The 10,891-nt window shown below is 48.8% G+C and overlaps 1 long non-coding RNA gene across 1 annotated transcript; it reads right to left on the bottom strand.

Moving 5' to 3' along the window:
* Positions 1-1,207: 1,207 nt before the first annotated feature.
* On the bottom strand, positions 1,208-2,613 carry LOC134016122 (uncharacterized). The gene is made up of 3 exons (XR_009929401.1): positions 2,407-2,613; positions 1,651-1,785; positions 1,208-1,364 (listed from the first exon to the last, which is right to left on the bottom strand). It is a non-coding gene; the product is annotated as an uncharacterized LOC134016122 (long non-coding RNA).
* Positions 2,614-10,891: the final 8,278 nt, after the last annotated feature.

Below are 10,891 nucleotides of genomic sequence, written 5' to 3'. Positions count from 1 at the left end.
GCATGGAGCGGGGGAGGGGTAGAGGAGGGAGAGGAGGGGGAACACAGGTTTGAAAAGGAACCCACACAAAAGTACCTTGAGAATCAATTATGTATTCATAGAAAGGAGCCGAGGAGGACCTGGGAACAGTAGCGACTAACAGAAGAAGAGAGGATCTTAATGAAACCCTTGCATGCGAGGTGTGCGTGAGACAGAGAGACAGAGAGAGAGTTCGGCTCCATCGCCTCAACAACACATCCTCTCCGAGGAATACGTTTTTCTCAACTTTTCTCCCCTTTTCCGTCGTAATTAGCATTCTGCTCTCAATTTAGGGGCTTAATTAGGTGTACATAACCTTGGATTTCCTAGTAATGAAAAAACCGGAGGGCTACTGTGATGAAGCCATCATCTTTAGTGATTAAGATACCGCAACAATTGTACACAGACTAATATATTTTCTCTTCATTACATGGTCAAATTAAAAAATGTTAACCAGGGTGGTGCTCTAAAAATGACTCCCGGCCTTGGCAGCGGTGAGCTGGCTATAGACAGAGCCTGGGGAAGAGTGAAGTTTTAATAGAAATGATATTCCTCACAAACAGAGGGACAGAAAGAGAGACAGGGACAAAGAGAGCTCTCTCTCTCTCTCTCTCTCTCTCTCTCTCTCTCTCGGCAGTCTGTGCCGGCCTGTCCACCCGTTCCTAAAAGACGGTGAGACTATGCTAATGCTCCGTCAGGCACAGTGCAAGGCTGAGTAGGTTACTGACAGGCTGTGGAATACACAACATGTCCTCTCCTCATGCAGTCACAGGGACGCCAGGGAGAGCCGGGGAGAGCCGGGGGAGAGCCGGGGGAGAGCCGGGGGAGAGACAGGGGAGAGCCGGGGGAGAGCCGGGGGAGAGCCGGGGGAGAGCCGGGGGAGAGCCGGGGGAGAGCCGGGGAGAGACAGGGGAGAGCCGGGGAGATGGTGACAGAAAGCAGCACAACAGGAGAGGCCACGTTTGGGGAATACTAAGAGCCAGGAACACAGACACCCCACACCTGTACTGGCACGGTAGGGACTGAGGGGAGATGGGTTTCCTGGAGCTGTCAAACAGAAAGCCAACTGTATGATGTCTTGAATGAAACCCGAGAAATTTGCCTTCCAAACTTAATACCGGTGTTATGTCTGAGTTGTAGGCAGCAGTGATCACAATATTGGCTTACAGAGGTTAAATGTCACCCTTGAGGACTGGTGAACAACATGTATAGGACGCAACACGAGTGCCTGTTGTCGCACTCACGCTCGTTGAAGGCGTACTCAAACTCCTCCAGGGTCTTGGGGAAGATGAGGGGGGGCTCGTCTTTTTTCATCAGCTCATCCAAGTCGATCCTGGATAGCAGATCTGAGACCAGGCCACAAGGGGGGAGAGGGGAGAGAGAGGGGGAGAGAGAGGGGGAGAGAGAGGGGGAGAGAGAGAGAGAGAGAGAGAGAGAGAGAGAGAGAGAGAGAGAGAGAGAGAGAGAGAGAGAGAGAGAGAGAGAGAGAGAGAGGGAGAGAGAGAGAGAGAGAGAGAGAGAGAGAGAGAGAGAGAGAGAGAGAGAGAGAGAGAGAGAGAGAATCAGTTGTTTTAGAAAAAGCAAAGTTTGATACTGTGAGAGAATTATGACGAGAGAAAATAAACTCCTTACCTTTCAGGGCGGTTGTTTTCTCCTTATCTTCTTGGCCGGCAACCTGGGCCATGGTTATCCACAGAATGAATGGCAGGAACGCACAAAGATGAGTAAGCATGGGTCTCCTGGTCTCGTGGGTCACTGTAGGTTGGCCTAGATTAAGTGAAATGCGTAATGTTAAAATGGTAGGCTAAATATATTTATTGACGTTATTATATGTTATTAACAGAACAGTTGGACTGCTGGAGTCTCAGCATCTGGGGTAGCCCACATAATGTTGACTCGTCATGATAACATAATATATATATTATTATTTTTTTCTTTAGAAATCAATTCATTTGATTGCAATTGTCAACAAAGCTGTAACTAACTTGGTTATAAATGTGTAAAAACATTGAGTAAGGTAAGCGACATTATTTTGGAGTAGGCAGGATGTTTTGGCGGCAGGAGTGTGACACGGCGAGCACTGGCAACATTGTTGTTAAACATACGCGAGTATGTCACGCACACGTGTTGTTAAACTTGCACAACAAAGGCTGCTACTGTAAGCACTGGAATCCAAGTATATATGCATGTATTATCCAATATGGTGATTAAACAAGTAGTTAACACAAACTATGGTATTTATAATTAGCAGGGAATGTGAGCATGCACTCAACAAGTAAAGGAACTCGAACTGTTTTGATGAGACGAGAGCCGATAAAGATGATATACAGTGCAAGTGAAGACCGACAGCCTAATTTAGAATCATGCATTTTTGCTTTAACCACATACCATTACTATCGACTGTCCAGTATCCTTAGCTTCCTTGTTGTTTATAAAACAGGAAGGAATCGTAGTGATACGGAAGCCAGGACGCTTCCGGGTTACTGAGACAACCAACGATCAGGAATTTTTAAAGACACAGCCACACACTATCCACATCGACAACGATGAAACACGTTCTCACCAGCATTGTATGAATAAAAGAATAGATTTTCAGTCCTTGAATCGACGTCTTAGACACTAATAATAACTACATAGAGGTTATACCCAATGTGCTCTGAGCACTTGTTATGCATGGATTTATTCTGACAATTGAAATCGAAAACATTCTGTATCAAAGCCAATTCGAGAGGAGAAACCAGGTGGCATTGAATGATAAATGCTCCCCACAAATAACGAAAATGTTTATGTAGGTTTGTGCTCTATCTCCTTATTTACCCTATTCAAATCTGTGCTTATTCTTTCACAAATTCAATTGCGACTTTGTGATGCCATACAATGCCTGCCTACATTTCCCCTTGAGTGATGTCTCTTATGAGTGAGATATCTGTGCACAATGAGTGCTCATGGATTTGTCATGCGTTTGTTTGAAGAGGTAGACTAAAAACTTTCTCCTAGTATACGTTTCTTTGTGAGGGGGTTAGGGTGAGGAAACATACATTCATATTTTCTTACTGTCTTGTGTTGAAAGATTAGGAACCAGTTCACAATGGATCTGGGGAAAGGAATCTCCCAGGCCTCTCCTCAATGACACTGCAGACGTCCAGTATGTGGTAGGTGGTTGAAATTAGCCAACTTGAGAGATATTCACTATCACTGTAAATGTATTCACCATGTCTGATACGAAAGCATGCCATGAGGAGGAAAGCAATGTAAGAGCTGTGATTTGTATGCAACTAGATACACAGAAACAAAACTATTGTAAAAGTAGAAGAACGTAAAGCATGTTTAATTCAAAAAGATGTCTCATCGCATGAAAAATACAGCACACCCCCCACCCCCCCCTCCCCCATGAAAATGGTTACAAACAGAAAACAGTGTTGTAAATGTTCTCAGTGAACTAAAGTTTGACGTGCGACAACATAACCAGTCGCCGTGTGGTAAAAAGCTGAAATCAAAATACCACAAAACTACTACTTTTGTGTAAGCAGGGGAAAATATGCTGACACCAATGCCTGTACACAAGTTTCTTGAAAACATCAACATCCTAGTGATCAGTCCCTAGAAACATCTTCCCCTTGATAGGCAAACAAACTGTCTCCGATCCAAGAAAGAAAGTATGTGAATGCACAACAAAAATCGAAGAGAAAACAACACGTCTACAAGCACACAGGCACGCCCACGTGCACATGCAAACAAGCTAGCGTCGGTTGACGGGGGGGGATCCGGATCGATGGCGGCCACATGCTCCTGTTCCGTCAGGGCTGTGCGGGGGCTGGAGAGGGGCCGGGCGATTCAGGACTGGAAGTATGTTCTCTGTAGCTCGTCCACCAGGACCTTCTCCTCATCCTCCAGAGCTGTGGGGTCCTGCATCTCCCACCTGGTACACGCACACACACACACAGATGTTAGTTTTTTTTTTTTTTTTTTACTCATCCCCTCTCATATCACAGTCCTATTGTTGGAGTGCACAAATCACAGCCCTGTCACTCTCTCTAGCAGAGTGCTCTCTGCCAGGTTCAACACGGAGATCAAGTGGAGAATACCCTAATGCCCACATTCACACAGCGCTCACACACACCAACAGCAAGTGCCGGGGCACACAGCCTCGACGTACGCTCAGAAGCACTCATCTGGGAGTCTGCCTCGGTGTTTGAGTGTGTGCATGTGTCAGATTCAGAGGTCTTCCTGTCAGACCTTGGGTAGAACGCTGTGTTTTACAGACACAAGCAACAGCCAGGAGGAGGGGGGCTCCCGCAGGCCCCCGAAGATGCTCTTTACACACCGACACGGAAAAGTGGTGGAAAATGAGCGAGAAAAACGCAAACCTCGCCCTCGCTCTTTCGCTCTCTCTTTCTCCCTCTCTCCCTACCTCTGTCTCTCTCTCGCTCTCTCCCTCTCTCTCTCTCCCTCTCTCTCTCTTTCGCTCTCTCTTTCTCCCTCTCTCCCTCCCTCTCTCTCTCTCTCTCTCTCTCTCTCTTTCTGTCTCTCTCTTTCTATGTGCAGAACTATGATATAATGTCAACAAGAACGGGTATATGGAGATTCATCCATAGAGCAGAAGAAACTCAAACCCCTTTGAGGGTGGTCAATCAGATGTTTCTATCTAGAGAGAGAGGGAGAGACTGAAAGCCACGGGCAGAATCTTTGAACTGTCATGTCACACCGTCCAATGAGAACTCTATCCAACTGTAAATGATTGCATTTTCATTGCAATCTCTCTGTCTCCTTTCATTCCCTGCCGCACTCCGCACTCCTTCTCTCTCCGTCTCGCCATGTTCTCCATATCTTCAAACGTGGCCGTATAGATGTATCGCAGATGAGTGAGAAAAGGAGTTTTGGCTATCGATACGTTCTGTGCATACAAAGGAGAGCGGCCCCATCTACGCAAGCACTTTGATGGAGTTTCAGCCTCAGCCATTGTGTATATCTGGCCGAATCAGACATCCTCTTTCTCTTCTTCCTGCCGCACTGTCACCGTGGTAATTACCGTCTATACGGGGAGGATTTGTTTATGTAAATATGTGCGTTTGATGCATGGCTCCCTTCTCACATGTCTGCGCTCTCCTCCATGGCCCTTACTCTCCGTCACTCAGACTGTCTCCTGCACACGCACGCACGCACACACCCCTGGCCCCCCCCCACCTCTTTGGGTCTCCATGACAGGGCCGTTCACTGTCCAATGAGGGGGAGGATGGGTGGGGGGGGGGGGAGTAGGGGGGTGACGACTCTATCCAGTAATACACCCCATAGCGAGGCGTTCCGGGTGTGGATGGGGACAGTGGGAGTGAAGGAAGCGAAGGATCACAGCCGAGCCCAGGTCAATAAATATCTAATCACCTCCCTTTATCATCCGTGGTCAGTCATGATGCGCAGGCCACAAAACAAATAACGCACAGAGAGAGAGAGAGAGAGAGAGAGAGAGAGAGAGAGAGAGAGAGAGAGAGAGAGAGAGAGAGAGAGAGAGAGAGAGAGAGAGAGAGAAGAGAGAGAGAGAGAGAGAAAGAAAGAAATAATAGCCATATCATATTTACAAATGTCACCAACGTGTAAAATGGACAGACAGAGAGAGAGAGAGAGGGAAGGAGGGAGGGAGGGGTGGAGGAAGAGGGGGAAAGAGAAGGGGGGGGAGCCGGAGAGAGAGAGAGAGAGGGGGGGGCAGGGCAGGAAGGAGCGGTAAAGGTTTTTCAATGTTTAATTTTCAAATAGGATTAAGCAGAATGACATTTAGCTGAAGGTTACTTTCTGAGCAGACCGAGGCATTGTCTTAGCTGATATTGATATGCAGGAGGTGCACTGCTTGTCACTGGGACAAACACCCTTGATGAATGAGAAGCCTTTCCACAGGAAGGTGTTAAGTGCAAATCTGTAAAAAAGAGAGAGAGAGAGAGAGAGAGAGAGAGAGAAAGAAAGAAAGAGAGGATGTGGAATAGCGTGGCGACATTCAAATATGCATCAACGCTACATCAACAACCGGTTCATGTTACAAACATTGTTTGTCCACAGCACATGAAAAAGTGGTGTTCACAAAGTAGTGTTTTAGTTTTGGAGAAATGTGTCTTGTAGACACACACACGCAGTAGGTCTACTTAGCTCTTGAGGCGCACTAAAAATATAAGACTTATTTGTGTGTATCTCATTTCAGCAACTTCAACAAAACAAAGCTTTTTAGAAATGCCTAAGTAGGCTAAAGTTGACAATAACTTCACAGTATCCTCATTTTAGAAAGTTTCCCGTGGAAATTTACATCTTAATAAGTGGAGCCTTACCCTTTAATTCTTATGAGCTGGGCTCATTTCTCATGCATTAATACTGTACTTGCTGACTTGGCGGTTCCTCTGAATACAGAATAGGACACACATATTAAGACTCATATTTACAGGATTGATGTCACAGGAGATTGTCCCTGGGAGAAGAAAAAAAAGGTGGCTTAGAAGTATTTGAACGTGAACACAGTCGTAAGCCGTGTCTGTTGTTGCACAGCACAATGACTAACCCAAATACCACATACACAGAACTGTATCACACCCCATCAACTTGTATTGATCTCATTTGCCGTTGAAATAAGGATATGACAAAGAGAAAAAGAGCAACACAGAGAGAGAGGGAGGGAGAAAGACAAAGGGAGAGGGAGAGAGTGGGAGAGAGAGGGGGAGGGAGAGCTAGAGAGAGGAAGAAAGAGAGAGGGAGAAAGAGGGTGAGAGAGCGAAGGAGAGAGAGGGTGAGAGAGTGAGAGAGGAAAAAGAAAGGGAGAGGGTGAGAGGGAGGGAGGGAGAAAGAACAAGAAAAGGGAGAGAGAGAGAGAGAGAGAGAGAGAGAGAGAGAGAGAGAGAGAGAGAGAGAGAGAGAGAGAGAGAGAGAGAGAGAGAGAGAGAAAGGGGGAGAAAGAGAGAGAGGGATGTGGGGAGCTGTCAGTGGTGGGAGTGGTTTTCCTCAGACTAGTGTGTTTGTGCTGTGTTGTGTGCCAGGCCAATCTGTGACAGGTACCTGTGTTTGTTTAAAAGGGTGTCTGTCAAACAAAGAGGCCTGCGGGCCCCCAGACACTCTGCTAAATGAGTCTGACACATGGTCTAATCAGAGGCTTCACACATGCTAGAGGGCCCCAAGGATCCATCATAACCCAAATCTAAATATTTAAAGTGCTAAACTTTCCAAAGGTCATGCCTTTCCAGGCATGCCCAGGGTAAGACGTGTCTGGGATAGGAAGCAGTCCTGAGGTAACATGTCCTGGGTTGGGCTAGGCGGGGATTGGCTAGGCTGGGCTAGGCTAGGCTAGGCGGGGATAGGCTAGGCTAGGCGGGGATAGGCTAGGCGGGGATAGGCTGGGCTAGGCTAGGCTAGGCGGGGATAGGCTAGGCTAGGCTAGGCTAGGCTGTTTTGTGCTGTGCTGTTTTAGGCCGGGAGGGCCAAGCGTTGGTCTCGTAATGAAGATGTCACACCAGGCTACAACACAACACTGCCTCTGCTCTTCTGCACGACACTGTTAGACAAGACTCGGCAGCCGTGACGACCAGATAGGCTCCACGGAATATCACTGTTCATCAAGTAACACAAACGTTCCGATGACAGTGAAACACGCGAGCGGTTCGAGCCAGCAGGGGGGGCAGGAGGAGATGCCGCCCTGCAAACCTGCTTAAGTTGGAGTAACTGACAAGTTCACCAAGCATGGCGGAGGTCATCGCTCAACTCAATTTCCATCGAGAAGTCAACTCCGATTCAATTTGGACATGTGCCTTTCCCCCTGCAGCAAGTCGGAGGGAGATTGTAACTGACAAGCATCGGACAGCACGCTGGATCTGAATATTGACAAGACGGGGACTTGACAGAAGGAATTACGCTCCGGGCAGAGACTCCCGCCATCGACAGAGATCCACTGTGTTGACCCTTCTACTCCCCCATCTGTCCCGCCCTCGAAGCCCTCCAACCCCACTCGTCCGGCAGGTCACACTCTCTGATGTTGACCAATCCAATCGAACCTACCATCCCAGAATAAGCGGGATTCCACTGTCTCTACCTACGTTCATAGCGATGAAAAGGACCTGTCGGACGAAAGACAGGAAGGACGTTTTTCCTTGCTTGGCGTATCCAGTTATTATTAGATCAGAGGATACTGTCTGGTCTATTTCGGTTCATTCTACGATGATCCACAGGGTCAGGCCTGTGAAACAGTCCCATTCCAACCCTTCCATCCCGATGAGGGACACATACACCTTACGTGAGTCTCTCTCTCCTCATGCAAGACCCCTCGCTCTGTCTCTGTAGTCCACCTCAGTCATGGGGAGGAGAGCGTCTGGGGCTCCTCTCTATAGCCGTGGCCAGTGGGTACACACACACACACACAAACACACACAGACAAACAGAGCAGAGCCCCGGTCCTCCTGCCGCCGTGTCAAAGCCGCCCCGGCGCCCGCCAAGCACGCGTCCCTCCGACTCGAGGGGCGCCAAGGGGGAAGACGAGCGGCCGGGGGGAGAGCGTGATCAAACGTCCTGCCGACCGATCCGGGAGCAACCTTTTGAAAAGATTGGCGCTCACCAGACACGGAAACACACACGGGCGCGCGCGGGCAGACGCTCACGCACTCACGCACGCCGCGCCCCCCCCCCCCGCGCACAGAGGGGGCGCCTCACATCCACGCCACAGCTTTAAACTCTAAATCCCAGCTGTGATGAGACCGGCACATCAGAGGACGCGGCCGAGACCAAAGGGTCTTCTCCAGATATAAACCCCTGGATCTGGATCCCCTCGCTGGCGACACCCTAATGCCCAAACTACAGAAGGATGAAGAGAGGATGGAAGGAGGGAGGGAGGATGAAGAGAGGGAGGATGGAGGGAGGGAGGATGAAGAGAGGGAGGATGGAGGGAGGGAAGGGGATAGGGAGGGGATGATAGAGATATACAGTTGTGAAACATCACAGCAACAAAGTTCGGGGCCAGCAATCAGATAAGAGTTGGACTCCCTTTGGTGTGGCTTCCATAGTTTTATGTGACTTTCCTGAGGTGAGATTTTACAAGAAACGGACATCTTTTAAATGCATTCATGGACTATTATTACAAAAAAAATCGAATTGCGTTCTCTGAAGTCCAGATAACTGGTATTTTAGTGAACATTGCAGGATGTGTAGAAATATTCCAGGCTCAATCTTCTCCAGTCAGCCAGTAAAAGTTTGAGTACATTTTGCAGCAGCCTAATTAATAAATAATTGATGCCAGGCTATACATTAATGGAGATATTTCCATATTAATATGTTTGCCTGGGTCCAAATGTATTTGTCTAGCAGACAGTGAGGTAGCAATTACATTCTTATCAACACTGTCGGAATTCCATACATGATTACTCAAGGTGTTCTGGATCACAGGATTCACTCTGGACACAAACACACACACACACACACACACACACACAGCAAGTACTCATATATGTACAGTATGCATGTAAAAAAAAAAAAATGTTTATGGAGTTGCTGGAGTTGAGCAGTTGACTCCACACGGAGCGCGTAGAGTGGCTCCGGAGCGTGAGCCAGGGGCAGGGTGACAGCAGGGTGACAGCAGGGTGGCAGCAGGGTGGCAGCAGCGTAACACGTCTCCTCCGTGTCAGGGCTGCGTGACTCAGCCTCTTGTTAGGGGGCTCGGCCGGCGCTGCTGCCATTGCGGCGCCTTCGCACGGAAATAGCTACCCCGGGAGCAGGGGGGGGGGGCTGGGAGCTCAAGACCTCTTTACTCGAGCTAAATCATTACCCCTCAGTCAGCCGCCCGCGCTGCGCCTCGCCGGAGCCTGACAACCTCTCACACGCCGGGGCTGTGTGTCTCCTTCCACAGCCATCAATTAGCTCTCTCTCTCTCCCTTCAGGAGCAACCCACCGCCACCGCCTCTTCTCATAACCCAAACAAATGTTAAGCAGAGCGGGGCTGGTCGACCGGACATGCCTGGCAGCCGAAAGATGTAAAACACTCGGTTTTAATGTTGTTTTAATGGCTGTATCAGTGAAGGTGTGTGCCCTACCTCTCTCCCTCCCTCTCTCTCCCTCCCTCTCTCTCTCTCCCTCCCTCTCTCTCTCTCTCTCTCTCTCTCCCTACCTCTCTCTCCCTCTCTCTCTCCCTCCCTCCCTCGCTTCCCCCTGTAGATATGCAGTAACGAGCAGGAGCAGCGAGACACCTGCTCAGGGCTTCAGCCAGCCAGCCTTCAGGTCCTGGGATCAAACAGCACCACACTGGCAATCTGTCATCTCCATCAGGACAGGCCACAGTCCAGGGGAGAGGAGAGGAGACGAGAGGAGAGGAGCAGTGTGAGACGGGTTTTTAGTTGAGTACCACCATGGCCCGACGCGCACGCAAGCACCTCAACCCGACCCCTGGCACAGCCTACAGAACACGGGGTATACATAAAACATAGCCAGACTTCACCCATGAATTAATGAACAAAGGTGATCCCGGTAAACAGACAGCAACTTTAGCTTTTTCCCCCCCCGAACCACTCACATGGTGAGTGTTCTCTCTCTCTCTCTCTCTCGTTCACCCCCCCACCACCCCCCCCCATGAACCAACAGCATGCGGAGGAACAAAAAACACATTCATCCCGATTTCACCTAGATATGCTCTCAGAAAATAGGCCATCACTTATTCAGCAGCTGCTCTTTGTCAGTTGTGCATATATAAACTATAAAACACACCCAAGACATACACAGAGGATTTGAGTGTACTGACTGACACAAAGCATGCTTGGAAACATTGATACGGCAAAACTTTATTCAACCCCCCCCCCCCCCCCCCCAATCATTATAATGCGCAATAGGAACAGTATATGCCAGTCTTCGAAGGAGGACAAATCTCTGGAGA

Source organism: Osmerus eperlanus, unplaced genomic scaffold, assembly GCF_963692335.1.
Source record: "Osmerus eperlanus unplaced genomic scaffold, fOsmEpe2.1 SCAFFOLD_446, whole genome shotgun sequence".
Taxonomy (NCBI): Eukaryota; Metazoa; Chordata; class Actinopteri; order Osmeriformes; family Osmeridae; genus Osmerus; species Osmerus eperlanus.
The sequence above is the reverse complement of the archived record's forward strand: the minus strand, read 5'-3'. Positions and strand labels throughout refer to the sequence as shown.